The sequence below is a fragment of the Erpetoichthys calabaricus genome, chromosome 11, assembly GCF_900747795.2.
Source record: "Erpetoichthys calabaricus chromosome 11, fErpCal1.3, whole genome shotgun sequence".
NCBI lineage: Eukaryota > Metazoa > Chordata > Cladistia > Polypteriformes > Polypteridae > Erpetoichthys > Erpetoichthys calabaricus.
The window spans coordinates 108,259,582-108,284,923 of NC_041404.2; the positions used below are offsets into that span (position 1 = coordinate 108,259,582).

Here is a 25,342-nt window from a genome sequence, read left to right on the forward strand (position 1 = left end):
CATTACATATTGTATCATTACACCTAGTGTTTTCAGGTTTAACCGTTAACCATAAGCTACTGCTAATGTTCCATATATCTTGCCATATTTGCATATTATTAGTCCTTAAAGCCATTTGCATGTTATTTTTCTGTATCTGTGCTTGTAATATGTTAAAAGTGCATACAGTCCAGTTCATGAAAGTTGAGACATTTAGCCATCGAATGTCATTGCTAGCCATGATTATCCAATCTGAAGCGCGTTGTTCCCAGTTTACTGTTTGCTGATGAGAGACCATGGACTGAGGTAACCACCTAGCCATTTGGTCTGCCACTTTGTGAGTATGTCGTCCCACATTCTCAAGCTTGTTTGCAGTTATTTCATTATCTATGGTGTTTAAAGTTCCTAGGGTGGTGCCAACCCCTCCTAAGAAAGTGTCATACCATGCCCGTTTAGCACGCTTACACTGTGGCAACAGTGGAAATGTCACTTGCCATGTAACCTTAGTCCTTTTTGCTGTCATAGAAACAAGTTTACATGTGTCAATTATTGGTTCTACATGTGACTGTCTTGTTATGGGGGTTCTGGCCCACACGGCTATAGCAAGCATTGGTATAGTCCTGTTAATAATTTCAGTTGCATTGATCCAGCCAATGGGCCCAGTCTTATTAGAGGTGTATTCGCCTGATGTTGCATTAACCTCGCACTGTACCTTGGAACCATTCCAGGGCCCCATACACCAAGTTACTTTCGACGTCCAGGTAATATTTAAGTTTTCAGAGCACTCAATCAGATACTTCTGTGGTTTTACCCCCGGCACCTTCAAGTTCGAGGAGTAGATGGTGCACCCATCACCAGTTGTAATTGTAAGGACATTGCAAGACTGATTCTCCGGACACGTCGTGTTCTCCTGCCGTCTAGATTTAGTGGAAGTGTTCCACCACCATCGGACCTGAGTCGTCTCCGTTGCCTCGCCTCCTAATGTAGTGGCTCCTACTTCATTCAGAACACCCCCAATTCTGTAAAACAAGAACACAGCATGTTGCACCCACTCCTCACTCCCGTCTATAGCAGTGTTTTGCAGGAACATTTACCCATGCTTCTTCTCCATTGTATAGAACAGTTACAATCAAATCCTGTCCCATTGCGATGATTTCTGCCGGGCGGGGTGGTCCATGGGGTTGTTTAACCCACACCTTCGCCCCATTAACCAATTTAGGAGCATCTGTTGATCCAAATCCCCCCACATTCCGGCCAGTCTTAACTACTGGTGCAGTACTTTCCTGCACTTTTCCCATGTGAACTGGTATTATTAACAATTGCGCTATTCGATCTCCCTTAGTCAATTTGATTGGATCCCCCATTGAGGATTGTAACAGAACTTTGACGGTCCCTTGGTAATCTGCGTCGATTACGCCTGCTAGCACAGTGACTCCCTTTAGCGCTAGACTTGATCTTGGGCATACATGCCCGTAGTGTCCCTTCGGGATTTTCACCCCTATCCCTGTATTAATTATAGTTACTCGTTCGGTGACTGTCTCATCCTGTATCGCATAGAGATCTAAGCCTGCTGCCCCCTCACTGCCCCTAATGGGTAGTTTCGCGTCTGGATGCTCTGTCCAGATCTGTATTGGCCCGTCTGCGTCCATTTTACAGATCTGAAATTTCATCCTCTGCAACGGAGTCGAACCTGTTGCAAATGGGCGATTATTGAGCGCGCAAACCGCATCCACTAAATGCTCCTTCCAGTTTTGGAGTGTTCCCCCTCCTCTCTTACGCAGCTGAGTTTTCAATAACCCGTTAACTCGTTCCACTAACCCTGCGGCCTGCGGATGATAGGTTACATGGTATACCCACTCTACCTGTCTTTCCGCCGCCCAGCGCTTCACTTTCCATCCTGTAAAGTGCGTCCCGTTATCTGATTGAACCTGCAATGGGAGGCATATGCCAATTCTACCTTTTGAAGGGCCAATAGGGTGGCCTCTTGGTTGGCATGTGGGCAGGGATGTACCACCAATACTCCGGAGTATGTGTCCACCACCGTGCATGCATACTCACACCCTTTGGACCTAGGCATGGGCCCAATAAAATCAATTTGCCAAATTTGTCCTGGTTCCCGCCCCCTGTTAATATGTCCCATTACTGGTTGCAATACCGGGAGCTTCTGCTGATGCTGACATGTTTCACAATTTAATCCTACCTCCCTCGCTTTGTCTATAGTTAGGGCCACCCCCCTCTCTGCTGCCCACTTTACAGTAGCAGCCGCCCCAAGGTGACCCCCCCTCTCATGCGCCCACTTTGCCATGTCTGTTCCATGTTCCATTATTGTTACTGTCGCGGTTTTGGTTTGAGCATCCGCCACCGCGTTAAACAGAGCCTCTGCATCCGTCCCTTTTGTATGCGCGTCCACGTGCGACACCGTGATGTTAGGATTATTGGCAGCAATTTCCCAAATTTGTTCCCACATCTCTCTCCCCCCAAACGTCCCTTCCTTTGATTGCCCACTTATTTTTCTTCCATGTGGGCATCCACACCCCTAGCCCGTTTGCCACGGACCATGAGTCAGTGTAGATATGACAGGGACTCAGCTTTTCCTGCTGTAATATCATCGCTACTGCCTGTAGCTCTGCCCACTGACTGCTCTTTCCTTCTCCCCTCCCTTCCAGCATTTTCCCAGTGTGAGGATTATACGCCACCGCTTTCCAGCAGCGCCGCCCCCCCACCACTCTGCAACTCCCATCGGTGAACCAGGCGTGCTGTTTTTGCTCGTCTGTCAGGGTATCGTATAACTTGCCCCATTTCACCGGCGACTCCTCCTCATGAGTCACCATTATTATTTCCTCTCCTTCCTCCGGTACCTCTGCTACTTTCTCATGTAACACAGACACACCGGTTGCGCCGGGCTTCGCCCGGTCAGCTATGTACCATTTCCATTTGATTATGGTGTTTTCTTGGGCTGCCCCCACCCTGTGAGTTTTGGGGTTGCTCATTACCCATGTCATGATCGGTATCTGCGGTCGCAAAAGGACCTCATGTCCTAGTGTCAGTTGTTCTGTGTCTATGAGTGCAAGATAACACGCCTGCAATTGTCGTTCGAACGGAGTGTAGCGTGAACATGCATCTACTAATTTTTTAGACCAGAACCCTAAAGGTCTGCGTTTCCCACTCTGCTTTTGCCACAAGCTCCAGTTAGCATAGCACTCGGTTGAGGACACCTGCAATTCTAGAGGCCCATCCTCCACCCTTGCCAGGCTCCCTGCCTGCACTATCGCTTCCTTGGCCAGCGCGAAAGCCACCTGCGCTTCTGGTGTCCATTCGAACGTATTCTTTTTACGTGTGATCTTGTATAACGGCCCCAGAATTTGCCCCATGTGCGGTATATGGTGTCGCCAGTATCCAAATAGCCCCACAAATTTCTGCACATCCTGCTTTGTTTTTGGGGTTGCAAAGTGAACGACTTTGTTGCGTACCTTTTCCACTATCTCTCTTTCTCCCTTGTTCCACTGAATCCCCAAAAACTTAACCGTGTGAGAGGGTCCTTGTATTTTTTGTGGGTTAATTTCCCATCCCTTGCTTTTCATGTGTTCTACTAGTGAGGCTATCGCCTCTCCTACCTGCCCCTCTGTCTCCCCCTGCACCATGATGTCATCGATATAATGGGTGATTGTGAGGTCCGCCGACCTTTTCCACTCATCTAAATGTTCTGCCACCAGCCGGTGACAGATGGTTGGGGAATGTAAATACCCCTGTGGCAGGCGTGTGAAAGTGTATTGTCTCCCCAGCCATGTAAATGCAAACTGATCCTGCTTATCCTCAGGGATGGGGATTGTGAAAAAGGCATTTGCCAAGTCTATCACCCCGTAACACTTTCCCTTACTTGCCTGAATTTTTTCTATCAATGTAATAGTGTCAGGCACCGCCGCCGTCAGGGGCGGTGTGTGCTTATTTAGTTCTCGGTAATCTACCGTCATTCGCCAAGTGCCGTCTGACTTTTTAACAGGCCAGATTGGGTTGTTCCACTTAGTGGTTGCTCCCCTCAACACTCCTACGTTCAGGTAATCTTTTATTGCAGCCTGAATTTCTTCCTGCCCTCCTGGAATCCTATACTGTTTTTGACACACTACTTTTCGGGCGATTGGGATGGGGAACGGTGGTATTTTCAATTTCCCCACTGTCACTGCTCTAACTTTCTTTGGGCCCCCAAAAGAAAATGTCCCCTCATTGGGGAGATGAAGAGTCATCCCCCGTAAAATGTCCATCCCTATTATATACTCTTTCACTGGGGTGATTAGTACGGGGTAGGGTCTCACGGGCAACTGACCAATTTGTAACATCACCGTCACCTGAGTGGCAGGGATGTCCGTTCCCCCAATCCCCTGCACTGTCAATCGTTTCCCCTTGAATTTAGATGGATTCCCATATATTAAAGTGGCCTCCGCACCCGTATCGATGAGAGCCTTTACTATTTGTTTGTTTTTAGTTTCCCAATGTATCGTTACCGGTACAAAAGGTCGAATGTCCGCATCGTGCCAATTTAGAGCTCTCACCTGTGCTTGGCCCCATCCCTAACAATCTCGTGCTGCGCGTTCTAATTCTTCGACGGGATATAAAGTCCTTCCTTTATTTTTCCCTTTCCCTTTGCTCTTAGCTTTCTTCCCTCCTTTCTCATGTTTACTCTTGCGCCGGTTTTTCCCCCTGTCTTCCTCCTCCTCCTCCGAGGAGCTCTCGGAAGATGAAGAGGGGCCAATTTCATCACGCTTCTTACTCAACTTTTCCCACTCAGCAAAAGTAAGAACTTCGTCATGCTTTTTACTTAATTTTTCCCATTCAGCGAAGGTAAGAAGTGAATGTACTTCTGCCTTTGCTACTCGTTTCTTTATTCCACCAGACTTATCTATAAGTCCTTTTTTCTTTGCCCTGTCCAGGAGCACTCCTGTAGGCAGTCCATCTATCTCTTCCTTAGGGACTTTAGCATTAATTAACGCTCCCCATAACTCCTTCCTATTCACTCCCCCTGTTCTATAGGCGCTATCCCTTGATGTAGCCCCAGTGCGTTGTGTTGCAGCTGTCCCTGGCGGGGCTCCTCCCCACTCCCCCAGGTCACCTAAATCCCGTAATTTGGCTACAACTTCCCCCACTCCTGCACCTACCTCATTCAGTAAAAGAGTCATTATTATTCCTTTCAAGTTAGCAGGGGCTGTTTTTATTAGGATGGTCCTGGCTACAGATGTAAATGGGAACACATCTAACTGATCCGCTTGGCCCGCTACCACGGCGTCCCTCATTGCCAATTCTCTAACCACCCGAATCGCCTGCTGCAAAGTCGTCCATGGTTTTACTTCAGGCCAATTCTGGGGGTGTGGATATATTTCATATGCTGCATTCGCCGCCAGCGCCAGCAACGTGCTGTCCCCTTCTAACTTAGTCAATTCTTGTCTCATTGCTTGTTTAAAACGGGAATCGACAGCATAATCTGTAAATTCAGTACCATCCCCCTTATCCAGTGACACATGCCCGGCTCCTGCATCATGCAAGCGTACGAGCCATGTGTCTACTGGCTCATTTCGCCCTTGTGCATAACGTGATCTAAATCCTTCCCTTTCTTGTGCAGTATAATCTTCGAAAACATCTCCCCTCCTAACATTACCATGTGCGTCAGTAAAAAGTCTGCGACGCATCACGGGTTTAGCCTGTAAAGGCAGAGGATCAATTACCGACCCTGCATCGGGTCCGTCATCATCCTCATAATCATCATCCCAAATGTTACCGTCCCATTTTTCAGGATCCCACTCATGGACGTTAACTGCGGCTACAAACGCTTTGATCTTCGCAACATCCGGTCTACGCTTCTTTTTCGCATTCACCTTGGCTATGCAAAAGGCTGCCTTTTCCGCCATCCCCTCGGCTCTCTGTACCCGCGGCAATAATACAGCTACCTGGGATTCGGCCATTGAGGCCCGCCCTAACGCATCCGCCAAGTCCATTTGCATTTTCTTAATCTCCCTTTCTTTTTCGTTTATCAGACTATCCAGATTTTTAACCGCAGTTAGCAAAACCCACCCTCGCGTCTGCAAGCCCATTATGGGTTCCTTTGCAGACACCTGACATTTCTTAAGCGCGGCTAGCACATTCACTGGTGTTGGGGGATCCAAGCTCTGCCAATATTGTGCTAATCCCCCCCCACATCTCAATTCTCTGGCGCAGTCTTCCCATACCGTTTCCTCCCAGCCTGGGAGAGGTAAAGGAGCTGTGCCAGGGTTTTTATCCTTTTTCTTAAACATCTCTGATTTCCTTTGCCTCACTTAATAGTTCAATATTTTACCAGATTCCCCAAAATCCTGCCGACTACGCCAAAATGTTTTAGTTTGGGAAAATGGTTCAAAGGTTTTAACAGAAAATAAGCAGGCAAGAATCAGAGAGGAAAGGTCCAATACTTCAATTGTTTACTTGTTCAAATATAATATCAGTTACATACAATATAATAGCAATATACATGCAGATATAGGAATTGTACTATTGACAAAGATATATGATTTATACTATTGACTTACAGTAATACAGATATGTGAATTATACTATTGACTTACAGTAATACAGATATGTGAATTATACTATACTTACAGTAATACAGATATGTGAATTATACTATACTTACAGTAATATCAAAAGACCCAGAGCCATCATCCTAGACCAGTAGACTGAGGGAGCCCGCGTGTCAGTCTCGTCAGAGGATCAACTCGTGAGCCTGGTCCAATACCGGGCGGTGTGCACGTTCCCCACGGTTGAGCTTCCGAAGAAACTGAGGGCGGAACCTTCCCTTATATACTAATTGAGTGTCCTTACCCAAAATGGCTTACGTGTAAGCAGTGTATACAGAAGTGATCAGTTTCTGCACACCTTCTTCCCACGGGACATCTTATTGTTTTTCTTCTACTTGGCCCTCACTGAGATGGTGCCTAGTATCAGAAGACACACAATAACAAGCGTTGCTTGCAATGAAGCCCCTCGAAGTGAAAAACAAGTACATGGCCTTGACTGTATTCCCATAACATTCTGAAACTCTTTATGAGAAGCAAGTTTTTGCACATTCTTTCGCTATCATCCCAAACATTCCAATCTTTGTAGCTGGTTTTGCACTGAAGCGACCAACCCCCCCTCTTACTCCTTTATTTCATCCCTTCTCCTGTTACAGAGAAAACCTTTTTTATTACACAGGGCCTGCCTTTTCCTGTGAAGAGCTTCACTTGGACGCCTGGCTTGTTCTTCATCTATTCTAGTAATTTCATTTCTTAGCTCTGACACTTTCTTGGTTTCTAATTTATTTCTATGGGAAAGTTATGAAATAATCTGGCCTCTTAAGAAGGCCTTTAGAGTTTCCCAGAGTGTTCCTGCAGAAACCTCTGTGGACGTGTTTGTCTCTAGGAAGAAGCTGATTTGTTTGGATATAAATTCTGTGCAGTTCTCGTCTGCCAATAAAAGAGGGTTAAGACGCCATCTGCGAGGTGAGTATGAGGGGCTTATTGATTTTAGCTCCAAGACTAGAGGGGCATGGTCAGAGATAACAATTGTGTCATATTTGCATGATTTAATTGTAGGCAGGAAATTATTATCCATAAAAAAATAATCAATTCTTGAGTAGCTATAATGCACTGGTGAGTAGAACGAATATGTTCTTGAGTTTGGGTTAAGAAACCTCCAGGGGTCTGATAAGTTGTGATCATTTAAAAACTGTGTAATTATCTTTGCAGTATTAGATGTCGTCCCCCCTGTCACAGGAGTCCTATCTAAGAGTGGATTTAAAACACAAATAAAGTCCCCAGCCATTATAATTTTATGAGTGTTCACATTGGGAATGGATGCAAATAGATTTTGCATGAATTCCTTATCATCAACATTGGGTGCATAAACATTTATCAAAATCATTTTACTGTTATATAAGTTGCCCATGACCATCACATATCTCCCTTCAGGGTCCGACACTACCTCTGATGCTACAAATGGAACTGTTCTATGTATGAGAATTCCCACCCCTCTAGTTTTCTTTATAAAGCTAGAATGGAACATTTGGCCAGTCCAGTCTTTTTGTAATCTGAACTGATCCTTGGTTAGTAAGTGGGTCTCCTGTAGAAATACTATTTTAGCGTTTAAGCCTGTTAGGTGAGAGCATACTTTCTTTCTCTTTAATTCGTGATTCAGGCCTTTAACATTCCAGCTCACAAAGTTAACTGTCCCATCATGGAGACATTGATTCTGAGTTTTTAATGTCATTTATAGTTTTAATTGGTAATATGGCAGTTTTAATCTTAGTTTCAAGATTCCCCATGAGTTATTGCATTTTAGCCTGTTGTTGCATTGATATTTATAATTATAAGGATTATAAGAATAGATTAGATATAACCTGCTCTCCTTCTCTCCCCCCTTTATCCCCCCACCCCCCCATTTTGCCTCCCCACATGAGGCTAGACCCCACTTCGTGATGTTCCAGTCCTCTGACATACGAAGAGACAGAGCACGTCCAAAACAAAACAAACCTCACCCTGCAGCGGCGTTACAGAATTAAAACAGAGATATCTTTTACAGTTAAATCCTTAATACTATCTGCCGAAAATGTTCTCATTAACAATATTTAAGCTTGAAATAATCTTCAGCGCTTTTAAGTTAAGATATTAAGATTAAAAAAAAAAAAAAAAAACAACCCTGGGAATGATTTTAAAAACTAGTCTAGGATAAACCTGGTAATTCCTACTGTAATAGTATAATGGTAATTGTATAAATAGTAGAACAAGCAATAAACCAAGGGTATGAAGTTAAACAGTCTACTTTAAGGTATAGTTAAAAAAAAAAAAATATATATATATATATATATATATATATATATATATATATATATAAATAAATAAAACGAATCCTACTTTAATCACTTCCACATTTTCACACTCACGTCTATAAATCTGATTAAAACATAAACATATAACATATAAAGTCCAGATAAAAAAAAAAAAAGAAAATAAGGGATGTACAGTAATCCCTCCTCCATCGCGAGGGTTGCGTTCCAGAGCCACCCGTGAAATAAGAAAATCCGCGAAGTAGAAACCATATGTTTATATGGTTATTTTTATATTCTCATGCTTAGGTCACAGATTTGCGCAGAAACACATGAGGTTGTAGAGAGACAGGGTTATTCAAACACTGCAAACAAACATTTGTCTCTTTTTCAAAAGTTTAAACTGTGCTCAATGACAAGACAGAGATGACAGTTCAGTCTCACAATTAAAAGAATGCAAACATATCTTCCTCTTCAAAGGAGCAAAAAAATCAATAGGGCTGTTTGGCTTGTAAGTATGCGAAGCACCGCGGCACAAAGCTGTTGAAGGCGGCAGCTCACACCCCCTCCGTCAGGAGCAGAGAGAGAGTGAGAGAGAGAGAGACAGATAAAAAAAATCAATATGTGCCCTTTGAGCTTTTAAGTATGCGAAGCACCGTGCAGCATAGTTAAAAGCTGCACACAGAAGGTAGCAACGTGAAGATAATCTTTCAGCATTTTCAGACGAGTGTCCGTATCGTCTAGGTGTGCGAACAGCCCCCCTGCTCACACCCCCTACGTCAGGATCACAGATAGTCAGCGCAAGAGAGAGAGAAAGAAAAGTAAGTTGGGTAGCTTCTCAGCCATCTGCCAATAGCGTCCCTTGTATGAAATCAACTGGGCAAACCAACTGAGGAAGCATGTACCAGAAATGAAAAGACCCATTGTCCTCAGAAACCCGCGAAGCAGCGAAAAATCCGCGATATATATTTAAATATGCTTACATATAAAATCCGCGATGGAGTGAAGCCGCGAAAGGCGAAGCGCGATATAGCGAGGGATTACTGTATAATTATAATACCAGTCTCTTTAAACATGGATCCAGCGATCAGATCATAGGTCCTTCCCGTGCCTTGATAGAATACGGCTCTTTAATTTTAATTAACTTTCAAAAAAGTGTCGGAAACAGCTTCTTTAATTCTTTTTCAGCTTCTTCTTTGCTGAAGAAAATATAATGTCGATCTTGAACTTCCACTTTCAGTTTGGCAGGATACAAGAGGCTGTATTTGATATCGGCTTCCCGTAGCATCCTTTTAATGTCGATGTAGGATCTGCGTTTTGCAGCTGTTGATGGTGAGAAGTCGGGAAAAATACGAATAAGATTCTTTTCGATTATAATCTCTTGCTTGTGTCTGAGAAGTGCCATCACATCAAGCTTACATCTTAGTCGTTCGAAGCGGACAATAAAAGACCTAGGTTTAAAGGCGCTTGGTATCTTTGTGCAATAAGCCGTGGCTATCTCATTGTCGAGTTTAAAGTCATCTCCGATTATTTTAGACAGTAATTCTACTGCAAATTTCACTGGGCTTGAGCTTTCTCGTTTCTCAGGTATACCCTCAATTCTTATATTATTTCTTCTGCACCCGTCCTCCAGGGCTGCAAGTCTGTCTCCAAGTTTTTTGTATTCCGAGTTTGCAGCTGTGGCTTTTTCATCGGCGTTAGATGCCAGTTGTTCCGCTGTTTCCACTCGAGCCGTGAGTCCCTGCTTAACGTCTTCCAGCTGATCTGAAACGTCATTAATATGATCATCAAGCCTTTTCAGTTTGGAATTAGTTTCTTCAATGTGTTCCACTAATTTCTCCAACATGCCTTTAAAGTTCACGTCGAAACGTTTAAATAGACGCGTTTCCTTATCTTTGTTATCCTTCTTGAGCTCAATGGCCACCTTCTTAAGATCATTTGTGTTATCTTTCTTAAGCTCATTCATGGCCGTAACCATGGCAGTGGCCAGTGTAGCGATCATCTCTTTCTGTGTAGCGATCATCTCTTTCAGTTCGGACAGTTCGCTTCTGCTTTCGTGCTCCTGCTCCGCAAGTGAAAATGCAGCTCCTGTTACAGGCTCGCGATGAGTAGATGAGAGCACGTCCTGCAGAGCCCTTTCTAGTCTCGAATGATCCTCAGAAATCGGCGATCCCTCGCGACCTGTATCACTTGCGCCTTCGCTCCCATTTTCACTCTCGACTGGAGACGATACAATGGAGCGGGGTCATCAGGAATTCTGCGCACTCTTCTGCCTGTTCCAGGTCAGTCTCCGTGATGCCATACCTTACACTTGCACTCAGGCCGGAAGTCTGTCCGGACTTTGATGCAGCTTTAAGTTTCTTTTCCGGTTCTTTCTGAGTTTTCTTCTTGTTACTCATGCTTGTATATTGTAGTGGAAGTTCCTTGGTCGGGTAAAATACAGGATACCTCTAAATAATATGAAATACGTGGGAAAATAAAGCAGCTGCTAGCGGAGCTCTGCTTCAGACGTCCATCTCCTATAAACGGACGAAACCAACTCCTAAAAACTCCTCGTAAAACTTCTTATCACTTGGAATGTTTTCCAGCTCTTTGGGTTTTTCTTATGTCATTTCCTATCTTCTCCGACCTTGCTCAAATGAGCTCTTTTGCTCATCTTCTCTGACTCCCCTCTACTCCTGTCCGGCCTCCCCTTGAGTTCCCATGGGAACCCTTATTATCTCCTCACTTTCCTGCAGCTGGCACCCTCCTGGTATTTCTACTTTTCTACTTTGTTCTTATTTTTTTTAACTGGCCAAGGCCTCAATTCCATATATGGGTTTCCTTTTCTAAGCCTTCCAAACTTTTTTTATAATGGTGGCCTGAAGCTTAAGCTTTGATTTAAAAGAAATATAGCATGTGCCTTTATTTAATTATTTGCTTGGCATGCTTGATTTACATTTAATTTCTGTACTTAGGTTAAATGCTAGTATTACTAATTTTCTAAACATATTTGTGTTAGAACAGATTTTTTCATCTTCCTTGCATTACATCACCTGACCTTGGCAGCAATGCCTTCTTTCCATCTTTGCTGATTCAATATTTCAGCTGGCTTCATACGTGCCTTTCAGAGCCATCTTTTCTCTGTGGTATCATTCTTTTAGCTTCCTATCCTTGGACACAGGTGTTCTCAATTTTTTTTTCTTTATCTGTTCTTTCCCACACTAGCAATTCTGTAAGCTTAAAAAATAATGCAAAATGACTGATTTCTTTATTAACTATTTACTTGACCTATCTTATTTCCTTAACATTTTAATTATGCTTAATCTAATGTTTTAGAAGCTTTTAATTACTTTTTATGGCTCTTTATGTTAATTAGCTATTTTTATGCGAATATAAAAATTACACTTCTACAATATCCTGCTTCTTATTCTCACTTTTATACCTCATGTCTTACTCTTATACTGAGCTTCGTCCTTTTACACTTTAGAATAACACTTACAATGCTAAGGTGAGTGAGTACGATACCAGAGTAGAGTGAAAATCTGTGCGTGCAGTGGCATAACAAGGCACGTTTACACTGAAGCTATAACTGTACTTTAATTTGGTTGTGCACCAATCTCATGCACTCCTAACTGCACTTGCTAGCCTTAGCTCCTGTAGTGAAGAAAACACTGAAGAAAGTAGTTGGATTGAATAGCGAATAAATGTAATTTTAGAAACCAGTTTTAAAGTAAAACAAACTGAGGATGACAAAGGAAGTTGAAACAAACTATATTCAGACTAATGACACATAATTGGTTTAAAAAAGGGGGGTCCTCAATTATTTGTAACTGTTTTGGTTTCAGGGTTTTAGAATTTATTCAAAAAACTAGGGGGGCAAGCCCCCTGGCGCCTTTGGCGCCCAACTCTCAGTTGCGGCCAGAATATTAGTAAAATCTGTAAATGTACAAAAGAAAAATTATTATTTGAGTCAAAAATCAGGAAATTCTATAAATATGTAAAAGAAAAATAATTTAACGAAGTAAAAAAATCATGAAATGAGAATAAAATATTTACTCTCTTACTGATTGGAGTTTTCCCATTAAACTGAGGTCCACTATGTATTTGTAAGAGACTAAATTAACGGTCCATTCATTTTAAATGACATTCTTATAGATAAAAAAAACTTTTTTTTTTTTTTTTTTAATGACTCGTGAAAACTAAAGTGGTATGCAGTGGGTCATCGTAACTCGACCTTCAGCTAACTAAATCACCTAAATACAAATATTGGTGTTATTAATAGATCATTTTTATTAAATAGTTTGTTCCTATGAAAGAAAGTTTACTTAATCAAAAATAAAAACCACAACTTCCTTGATATTAAACCATGACTTTCTTGATATTTTAGTTTATAATTTAAAAACGGAATAAGAATCTGAAAATCTAACAATATCACATTAAATTTCGGTAAATTCTGAAAAGAATGATACCAAACATATATATGTAGGTTTTAAAATAAGCCAGAATTAAACCGTCACATAAAAAAATCACATAAAATCGTTGCAATTTTAGGCTTAGGATTTTCTATATAGAGAGTAGATAATGCTTTTCAAATTATGTTGTTCAGTGGTGGCTAAAAGTGGAACCACCACCAAGCTTTTTAAACTCCTCATAACCGTTGATATGCATGAATATCAAGAAGCTGCTAAGCACATGACAATTAGCTTGTGCAGCATTTAGTTTGGCTCAAAACCATGAAGCAACACAACCTACAAATAGCTATTGATTAAAGCATCATTTCCTGCAGATTCTCTGAACTACAAAAACAACAAAAATTGGAGTAATATATCATCCAGTTGCCTATTAAAAAGTGAAGGAAATGGCACCCATTTCAGACCTTCGAAAAACGCTTCAACAAGTTGATTTGAACCAAGATATGAGATACTGAGCTTGTACATATTTTAGTTAAACATGTATACCAGAGTTCTATACCGAATGTTGTGAAAGGATTATGAATGAGTTAAGTAATACTGTCTTCAATTTCCCAACGGCCATCTTAATCTTCAAGCCAGTTTCCATAGCCATACTGTATGCACAGTAAGTCTCACTATTCACTTAACTGACTACTACTGGACCCTAAAAAACAGATGCCTTCAGACTTCAGTTTGATCACAGTGGGAAAATAACTGCACCATAGCTAAAATAGGTTCCCTTGTCTTTTGGGCTTAAAATAATCGTGTCATATTTGTGTGGCTACTTAGAGTGAAATGAACATGATCAGAGTATTAGAGCTGAACAAATAGACAAGACTGAGCTGTTTCAGACGCATTGTACATTGCTATCGGTAAGTTTAAGTGGCCAAAACACATAACTTGTAAAGGTTAGCTTTTTTTTTTTTTTTTTTTTTTTAAATAGTTTTATTCTCTCATTCGCGTTCACTCTTTCCCCGATCTGACACTGCTGTTTTCACATAAAGGCATCATATAACAGAGGTGAACTCAGATGATGACGAGGGTTCTGCATCGGAGAAAGAATGCACATTGCACTTTTGCCATCACTGTACTTTGTATATGTACACGGGAAGCTCTGCAGTGCACTTGTGACTTTACGCTGTTCGAAAGATAAGTTGATAAATCAAGGTAAATAGGTAAATAACATTCAATATGGCTCTTTTATACAAAGTACAGCGACGGCAGCTTCCACCTGCAGCTATAGACTCTTCAGTACGCAAGCGACTTTCCACTTTAGTGTTTAGATCTGGACGGTGCATGTGCCCAAAACATTAACATTTATATGCTACTTACATAAAAGCCAAAATTCCAAATTGGAAGAAAGCGTTTTTAGCAATAGTGATACTTGCTAACCTGCAGGCAGATAGTACAGTGAATGTTACATTTTAAGCAAATATATTTTTGGAAGCAGAGTTGCTGCTATCTGCGTTGCTAACAGTCTGACAGTGAGCAGTTCCAAATTGTTGATAGCCTTTCTTAACATTGCCCTCCAATAAGTATGCTAATTGTTTTCTCCATTATTCTGTTTGCATTGTAGACAAATGGATGCCAATACAGTGTGTTTGGTATTTGGAACTTGACATGTGCCATGGCCATCTTTTCAAAATGCTACTTCAACAGTTATCTTTCTTTTCTTTTGCAAGCTTAATTTCCCTTCCTTAAGAAGCATATGTCTCAACATTTGTTTAATATTTACTCTCCACAAAATGAGTGTTCTGTAGAAGAAGTTTTTTCCCCTCCATAGCAACTCTATGTACACTACCTAGTTAATTACAGGATATGAAGAACTTGGAGAAAATTAAGAAATTAAAACAACATTTTGAGAATTGGGGAGATTGCATCATTTCTGGACGTTTAAGGCCTGTTTACTCAAAACATTTTAATCATGTCCAAATACGTTTAGGTTTGTTGTGGTGGTGGTTTTAGCAAATGCTGTTCTTCTCAGAAATACTTTCAAAATATAGGTAACATGGTAATTTTTCATTTTGGGGATAGCATAGTATTTATGCAAAATATACAGCTGGAAAAGTGCTTTAAAACACTATAAGAACTATTTCTGTGCAACTTATATTTAGGGGGAGATGTAGCCAGTCAGTCATAATTCCACCTCCACCTCCCACTCCCATAAATTCAAACTTTGTTAGCTTAAATCTCCCATAATATTGATCCAAGACACAAGCAATTCCAGTTGCATGGGTCACTCATATGACCAAATCAGCATGCCAAGTTTTATTAAAATCTGTGACAATGAGGTTCAAAAGTATGATAATTTGACATGAAATTACTCTTCTGTAGTTGTCTAGCTTACAAAGAATGTGTATTATGTTTAATTTGAAACCTTCTTTTTTTCATTGGTGTGTTCAGAGCAGGTATCTTACAGACCATGGGTTCCTGTTTATACCACACCATAAAGTAACTTTGTCAATGGGTTGTTATAAATGAGTATAGCTTTTCTCATTATGTTTACCCATGTGATAAAACATTTTTCAGCAGTTGACAGCTTATGTTTTCACTATATTTATATTTGATAGTGTTGAAGTTTGTTCAATAAACATTACCTCACATTTATGTCTCAAGATTTTTGTACACTGAGCTAGACTTTATTTGCTGATCAGCCATGCATATCACCTTTCTGAAATAATTGAAAAATGATTTGCCTCCTTCCTAATGTCCTTTTTATCCATAATTATTGGCTTAAGATCTTTAAATGAAATGTAATAATTAAGAGCACCAGATAAAACATTTTAATACCATTTCTAAACTGTTACTTAATATGTTTAAATAAAGATATCCAGTACCTATATTTGTGTTTATATATAAAAAAAAAAAAAAAAAAAGTTAGTTATTCACTCAAACAATTGAACAAAGTTTTAAAAAATTAGGCCCAACTGACTAAACACAGATAGATGACTGTCCCCTTTTGACTCTAAAACTTACCATACATTGACACTTTCCATATGAGTGAAGTAGTAGTACAAGATTTCAAGAAGAACATATGCTTTAATCAAAGGAAATTCCAGAAGAGATACTGCAAATGGCAGTTGGAACTTAACATTTAGGAAAGGGTTACACATTTGATTCTAGGGTTCTTGGACTCCACAGCACCCATTAAAATCCATTATCTCCAAGTAGGGTACTTTTGGAACAGATGTGAATCTTCCCAGGAAATGATAGCCATCCAAAATTACCCCAAGGGAACATATCCAACCCATTCAAGAAATCATAAAGATTCCCAAAACATCATCCAAAGAACTACAGGACTTTCTAGTCTCGGCTAAGGTCAGCAATGAGAGGGACAATAAAATGGGAAAGTAGCAAGGTACAGTAGAAATGTTCAGCAGTAGGAACATCATACCCACAATACAACATGTGGGTGGTAATTTGATGCTGTGGAGATGCATTGCTTTTTCAAGACATTGAAGATCTAAGAAAATTTGGACGTAATAGTTCCTTCAATAATGGCAGAACATTCTTAAGCTCATCTGACCAAGCTTTAATAGTTATGAAGCAGGTCTTTGGCCCAAAACACCAAAGCAAGTTTATAGGTCTGAATAGCGCAGAGGCTACAAAAATAAGTTTTGAAGTGGTCTAGTCAAAAAGTCCTTTCATGATCCAAATGGAGGTGTTGTATCACTACCAGAAACAAACAGTCCACTCTTGCATATCTACCAGTGTGTCTGAAAGCTTTGCTTTCTCTAATATTGCATTTTGTCCAAGAATCTGAGGTCATTCATTGTGTAAAAGATGTATAAATGGATGATATTAGAGAGGGGGCAAATACTAAGGCGCTGTACCTCTTTTGCCCTTTGTAGTCTGAGTTCATATTTTGCTTCTCCCCTTCCCCCCCTTAAATTATACCATATATCAGAAAATACCAATTTAAGTTTAACCGTTCTGAATTTGTGAAGTGCTAATTTTTTGTAAATATCATTGTGGGCTTTTCCCAAAATTTGGGTATAGTTTTTATGATAAACCAAAGTGTACAATAAAGGTATTACCTTATATTTTGATCATTTTCTTTGTAGTTTTATTACTTCATGTAATTCTACAGGCAATTATTACGGACATTTTTCTGAATGGCCACTGGGTGATTATAAAATGTGCATGTGCCATGGGGATCTGCCTCTTTCACAAACATTTTCGGTGAATCTTTAATGTTAACAATATAAAATTGCAAGTTATATCTACAAGCACCATGTTGAAACTTTGTGGTGTTTGCAATATTCTTAGTGGTCAAAGTAAAGGGGACATGGTAGAATTCAGTTTATTATTTACTGGCTCCAAACTTTGTTCTCTGATGTCATGTTAAGTGCATGGGTGAAAAGGGGCTTTTTGTAAAAATAACATTTTTATCAAAATAGTGAGTGGCTTATTTAGTTTTATTAATAGCAGAATAAATACTAATTAAGAAGTGTATAGATTGTTTCGTTTTTGTTAAACATGGGTAAAATATAAACAGTAACTAATATTTACCGAATCAAAAGAAAACCTGTTTCATGTATGTTTGTGGTGCCTAATTTTTCCATACCTAGAGCCAACATTTAAGATATAGCTGACTACCTCCATCCAGTAGTCACTTGTTAGTAATTTCACATTATAAATACCACATTTGTTTTATTAAAAATAACTTTTTAAAAAATACTAAAATTCTAATCCATTTAAAGTTTGAAATTATGGATTTGCATTTCAAAGGCAGAGAGATTTCTTTGGTTACACCGGTGCAAATAAATCGGTACCACAAGCGAACTATGATGCATATCTCAATGAGGGAAGTCGCAAAATCAACCGAAATGTTCAAGCAAATTATAGAAAAAAACCCGATCTACATTGGTCTTACTCATCAGTAGGGCAGAAATGCTGTTTGAGGTGGTATATTTAACATATTTCTTTGTTTGTGCTAATTAGAAAATGCTTAGATTTTACAATCTGCAGTTTAATATGTATTTTAATAACTTAACATTGTAAAATTATTAGAGGTTCAGACTTTTAGTGACAGTGGTGTGCTATAAGGTGTGGTACTGTATTTGCATATACTGCTAGTAACATACAGTATGTGTGCTGCCCTCACCCAGGGAAAGAAGCACTATCTGAAAAAAAGTTTTATGTACATTGTGGTGCTAGTTTTAGACCAGTTCCTCCTGGATCTTACAGTAGCATGGCTATTGAACAATAGCCTGCTTGCTGTTAATGAATATATACTGATGTATCTGAGTGATTTAAAAGTCACCTTGCAATCCACTTGACTTCTGCTTATAGATCACATTCTGAGAACCACTGACGTAAGTTTCCAGCATGGTTTCCTAACATAGTGTTTAAGCTAATATTAGCTAGTCTGTCATCTGCTAAAATTAACCGATTTAAAATCCATTATTAAGGAGATTAACTTCTCTTGCTCTATGAGGAAATGTGATGCTTGATCAGTTGCTGTCTGAAAGCCATACATTTTATGTTTTCACTGGCCTTCCTTGTTAACTGGTGCATAAAATCAAACATATAACCATGCAGTCTCTATAGACAAACATTGGCAGTAGAAAGGGTTGTACTGAAAAGCTCAGCGACTTTAAATGTGGCACTGTCATAGGATGCCACCTTTGTCACAAGTAAGTACATGAAATTTCCATTCTGCTTGATCTTCTCCAGTCAACTGTACAGGTGCTGGTCATAAAATTATAATATGACAAAGTTGATTTATTTCAGTAATTCCATTCAAAAAGTGAAACTTGAATATTAGATTCATTCATTACACACAGACTGATGTATTTCAAATGTTTATTTCTTTTAATGTTGATGATTATAACTGACAACTAATCAAAGTCCCAAATTCAGTATCTCGGAAAATTAGAATATTGTGAAAAGGTTCAATATTGAAGACACCTGGTGCCACACTCTAATCAGCTAATTAACTCAAAACACCTGCAAAAGCCTTCAAATGGTCTCTCAGTCTAGTTCTGTAGGCTACACAATCATGGGGAAAACTGCTGCCTTGACAGTTGTCCAAAAGACGACCATTGACACCTTGCACAAGCAGGGCAAGACACAAAAGGTCATTGCTAAAGAGGCTGGCTGTTCACAGAGCTCTGTGTCCAAGCACATTAATAGAGAGGCAAAGGGAAGGACAAGATGTGGTAGAAAAAAGTGTACAAGCAATAGGGATAACCGCACCCTGGAGAGGATTGTGAAACAAAACCCATTCAAAAATGTGGGGGAGATTCACAAAGAGTGGACTGCAGCTGGAGTCAGTGCTTCAAGAACCACCACGCACAGACGTATGCAAGACATGGGTTTCAGCTGTCGCATTCCTTGTGTCAAGCCACTCTTGAACAAGAGACAGCATCAGAAGCGTCTCACCTGGGCTAAAGACAAAAAGGACTGGACTGCTGCTGAGTGGTCCAAAGTTATGTTCTCTGATGAAAGTAAATTTTGCATTTCCTTTGGAAATCAAGGTCCCAGAGTCTGGAGGAAGAGAGGAGAGGCACAGAATCCACGTTGCATGAGGTCCAGTGTAAAGTTTCCACAGTCAGTGATGGTTTGGGGTGCCATGTCATCTGCTGGTGTTGGTCCATTGTGTTTTCTGAGGTCCAAGGTCAACACAGCCGTCTACCAAGAAGTTTTAGAGCACTTCATGCTTCCTACTGCTGACAAACTTTATGGAGATGCAGATTTCATTTTCCAAAAGGACCTGGCACCTGCACACAGTGCCAAAAGCTACCAGTACCTGGTTTAAGGACCATGGTATCCCTGTTCTTGATTTGGCCAGCAAACTCGCCTGACCTTAACCCCATAGAAAATCTATGGGGTATTTGTGAAGAGGAAGATGCAGTACGTCAGACCCAACAATTCAGAAGAGCTGAAGGCCACTATCAGAGCAACATGGGCTCTCATAACACCTATGCAGTGCCACAGACTGATCGACTCCATGCCATGCCGCATTGCTGCAGTAATCCAGGCCAAAGGAGCCCCAACTAAATATTGAGTGCTGTACATGCTCATACTTTTCATGTTCATACCTTTCAGTTGGCCAACATTACTAAAAATCCTTTTTTTGCATTGGTCTTAAATGATATTCTAATTTTCCGAGATACTGAATTTGGGACTTTCATTAGTTGTCAGTTATAATCATCAATATTTAAAGAAATAAACATTTGAAATACATCAGTCTGTGTGTAATTAATGAATCTAATATACAAGTTTCACTTTTTGAGTGGAATTACTGAAATAAAACAACTTTGTCATGATATTCTAATTTTATGACCAGCACCTGTAGTATTGTGAAATGCAAGCATCTAGGAGCAACAGTTGCTTAGCATCAGCTTCAGTGGCATAAAGCATGCTACCATTGGCCTCTGGAGCGCTGAATCATGCTTCATTTTCTGGTAGTCTGACAAATATGGGTTGGGCAGATGCCAGGAGAAAGCTATTTTCTAGATTGCAGAGTGCTTACTGTGAAGTTTGGTAGACAAAGAACAATGGTCTGGGGTTTTTGGGGTGTGAGCTAGGAACCCTGGTTCCAATGAATGATACTGTTAATGTTATAAGATGCAAAGACATTTTAGACATTGTGTGCATCCAACTTTGGAACCGTTTAGGAAAGGACCTTTTTCCAGTATCAATGCGTCCCAGTGTACAAAGCCAGGTCCATAAAAACCTGGTTTGACAAGTTTGGTGTGGAGCCTGCACAGACCCCAGACTTCAACCCTACTGAACACTTTTGGGGTAAATTGGATCCCATTTCCTAACCACATCTCATCCAACATCAGTACCTGACCTCACAGATACTCTTTTGGTAAATGACTGCATATTTACAATATATATACTTGTGCAGAATCTTATGCAAAAACCTTCTCTAAAGAGTGGAGCTGCAAAGGGAGAGGGAACTCCATATTAATTCCTGTGGTTTCACACGCATTCATACGTTACAGGTTTCAAATGTTACATATAATTTTGGGGCATTTTTGCCCTTTGGCCTCATTTACAGTTGTGCTTGAAAGTTTGTGAACCCTTTAGAATTTTCTGTATTTCTGCATAAATATGACCTAAAACATCAAATTTTCACTCAAGTCCTAAAAGTAGATAAAGAGTAACCAGTTAAACAAATGAGACAGAAATATTATACTTGGTCAATTATTTATTAAGGAAAATGATCGAATATTACATATTTGTGAGTGGCAAAAGTATGTGAACCTTTGCTTTCAGTATCTGGTGTGACCCCCCCTTTGCAGCAATAACTGCAACTAAACATTTCCGGTAACTGTTGATCAGTCCTGCACACCAGCTTGGAGGAATTTTAGCCCATTCCTCTGTACAGAACAGCTTCAATTCTGGGATGTTGGTGGGTTTCCTCACGTTAACTGCTCGCTTCAGGTCCTTCCACAACATTTCGATTGGATTAAGGTCAGGACTTGGCCATTCCAAAATATTAACTTTACTAGTGACCTGGCGCGCGCTGCGCGTTGGATGACCACAGTTGAAGGACTCCCTGTTTAAATGCGGCTGCCAGTTGTGAACTGGGTCCTTCATCGCACCGCATTTGATTTTTGCATGGGAAACAAAATTTCAAAACAAAACCCATGATTCACGAAGTGTGGGATGCAGACTAATCAGAAGGGGTTTCAGATGCCTTTCATTGTGCGGCAGAGACGCGTCATTGAGCTAATCTGTGTGAATGCTGACTGTCCGTTTCTTGCGAGCGACTGGCACGCCTTTGCCTCTTTGCTTCGTGATGACGCTGTAATGTGTCCCCTCTCGCAGCAGCAGGTTCAGTTGCCTTTCGTTTCGGCATTGTTCCGTAAGGTCTCCTCCGTACAAGTGCACATGGGTATCTGAAGACGGAAAGGCATAGTGGGCCAGAAGGGAGAAAATAGAAAATTGCGGCTTGAAACGCACGAATTGGTGACCAGGGGAACCATCTGACTCAGACGCGGGGCTCGAAATACTCACGTGCACAAAGGGGAAAGAACGGAGGGGGGTAAACAGGAATTCTGAGCGGGGAAGGACTGGGGCTTTTCTACGGAGGTGGCTATACAGCCAAAAGGAACCCGGACACGGACGCCGCGCTGAGCTTTTATTATATAGATTCTTCTTTAACCATTCTTTGGTAGAACGACTTGTGTGCTTAGGGTCGTTGTCTTGCTGCATGACCCACCTTCTCTTGAGTTCTCTTCAGTTCATGGACAGATGTCCTGACATTTTCCTTTAGAATTCTCTGATATAATTCAGAATTCATTGTTCCATCAATGGAGGCAAGCCATCCTGGCCCAGATGCAGCAAAACAGGCCCAAACCATGATACTACCACAACCATGTTTCACAGATGGGATAAGGTTCTTATGCTGGAATACATTGTTTTCCTTTCTCCAAACATAACACTTTTTTCATTTAAACCAAAAAGTTCTATTTTGGTCTCATCCATCCACAAAACATTCTTCCAATAGCCTTCTGGTTTGTCCACGTGATCTTTAGCAAACTGCAGACGAGCAGCAATGTTTTTTTTGGAAAGCAGTAGCTTTCTCCTTGCAACCCTGCCATGCACACCATTGTTGTTCAGTGTTCTCCTGATGGTGGACTCATGAACATCAACATTAGCCAATGTGAAAGAGGCCTTCAATTGCTTAGAAGTTACCCTGGGGTCCTTTGTGACCTCGCCGACTATTACACACCTTGCTCTTGGAGTGATCTTTGTTGGTCGACCACTCCTGGGGAGGGTAACAATGGTCTTGAATTTCCTCTATTTGTACACAATCTGTCTGACTGTGGATTGGTGGAGTCCAGACTCTTTAGAGATGGTTTTGTAACCTTTTCCAGCCTGATGAGCATCAACAACTCTTTTTCTGAGGCCCTCGGAAATCTCCTTTGTTCGTGCCATGATACACTTCCACAAACATGTGTTGTGAAAAGCAGACTTTGATACATCCCTGTTCTTTAAATAATGCAGGGTGACCACTCACACCTGATTGTCAACCCATTGATTGAAAACACCTGACTCTAATTTCACCTTCAAACTAACTGCTAATCCTAGAGGTTCACATACTTTTGCCACTCACAAATATGTAATATTCAATCCTTTTCCTCAATAAATAAATGACCAAGTACAATATTTTTGTCTCATTTCTTTAACTGGTTTCTCTTTATCTACTTTTAGGACTTGAGTGAAAATCTGATAATGTTTTAGGTCATATTTATGCAGAAATATAGAAAAGGGTTCACAAACTTTCAAGCACAACTGTACGTTTGACACTAGTTGGGATGTGTGTAATCTGCCTTGCAATAGCTATAGGTGCTTTTTTTTTTAAATTAAGATTTGATGCTCCTTCACTAACTTCTTTAAATGTGTACTACATTTTACTACAGGATTCCCATAATTCTGCTATTTAGGAGATGTTCTGCTCATTATCATTTGCAGAGCAGTGGGGCCCCAATGTTATGTTTGTATTGATATTTCTATGAAGTTCTTCAAATTAATTCCATACAACTGACATTGCTGTAACAGTATTAAATTTACTTTATAATTTTTCAGTATTTTAAATGCATTCCAGCCTTTAAAATGAAGAACATTAAATTTTAGTAGCCTAATGATTTATTGTTTATAGTTGTTGTTTTAGCCAATAAAAGTAGTGATTCATTTAAAACTGGAAGGTGTATCCTGTTTAGGTGAATGTATATTTTGGCAAAAAAGATCATTTTTGTGTAATATAACACAAAAACCAGTCTCTAATTCTTCTCTGCAGCTTTAGATAGAACTTTATTTGTCACCAGTGGGAAATTTTGACTGTTTACAGAAGCTTTTTAAATAAGTACATAAATGGGTGTGTAAATAAACACATACACACTCTAGAATGACTATAAAGCATGAACATGAAAAGAAAGAAAAGTTCTGGCTTATCTCTGAGTTTATTCCTTAACAGGAATGGCTGAATGGTATTGAAGGAACTGGAGAAATCCAAAAAACTAATCCTCACAGTGCTGCCAGGTTTGACGGCGCGAGAATAAATCTTGTGGAGCAGATCAATAATTGAATCCTCCACTCCAATGTTTGTCGGATAGACAAACTGCATTGGGTCCAGGTGGTTTATCAGAAGAGGACTCAAAAGGTCCCAAGTCCAGTTTCTCAAAGGTTTTCATAATGGGAGATGTGAGTCATTAATTGAAGAGGCACCTGCCTTCTTTGCAACAGGAGCAGTATTTCATTGAATATTTTGAACAGCAGTGGCATTTTCTGAAGCCTTATGGACAGACTGAATAGGTGACAGAGGACACCACAGAGTTTGTCAACACAGGCCTGAAGGATTTGGACCCACTCCATCTAGTCCCATGGCTTTTCCTGTGTTTAGTTTCCTCAGTTGTTTCCTTACTTGGTCTTAATGTGTGAATAGTCCACACTGACGGTCAGAGGTGGACTTGTCACTGGGCCTTCCAGTTGACGTGGTAGGAATTGTTGATGTAGTAGGGAGGGTGACGGGAGACTGGTCATTGGACAAGGTGGCAGTCGCAGGGAAAGTCTGTTTAAAAAATTGGTTCACGGTGTTGGCTTTGTCCACATCCCCTTCTAGCGCATGAGCCTTGGATTGCTTGAGCCCCATAATTATACCCAGTCCATTCCTAATATCCTTCATTTTATTCCGAGTGAATTTAGTTTGTGTTTTAGCTTCATTCCAACAGAGTGAAGCTGCAGACTACAATACCTCTGACGTTAGACATGGAACACCCTCCATATCATGGAACGCCCATAGCTTCAGTCACAGAACGCCCTTCAGAGCACAACACACCACACACCCATGTAATGACGCAATTATCGTAACGCCCTTTCCCAGCGTCACTCGAATCATGCCCTCTGCGAGACAGTGTTGATGCGCTCGTTGCACAGTATGCTGTAGTTGTACAAATTACAACAGTTTTCTATCTGGTCAAACATAAATGACTTCTAGTCTCATACTTATGCTATCCAATCATTCTAAGCTCTTTCACGATTCTAACACTTTGCCGATATAAAGTATAGTTTTTTTTGTTTTTTTTTTACTATTTTGAATGGTTGTTCATTACGTTTTCTCCTGATGTGTTACAATATAGTAAAA

At 40.5% G+C, this 25,342-nt stretch overlaps 1 protein-coding gene and 1 non-coding gene across 3 annotated transcripts in view; both read left to right on the top strand.

Annotated features, from left to right (window-relative positions):
• ndnl2 (necdin-like 2) overlaps nucleotides 1–25,342 on the top strand; it is a 93,492-nt gene that overhangs the window by 40,497 nt on the left and 27,653 nt on the right. The gene's annotated exons all lie outside the window — the stretch shown is intronic.
• On the top strand, nucleotides 15,627–15,758 carry LOC114661448 (small nucleolar RNA SNORA11). The gene has a single exon (XR_003717835.1). It is a non-coding gene; the product is annotated as a small nucleolar RNA SNORA11 (small nucleolar RNA).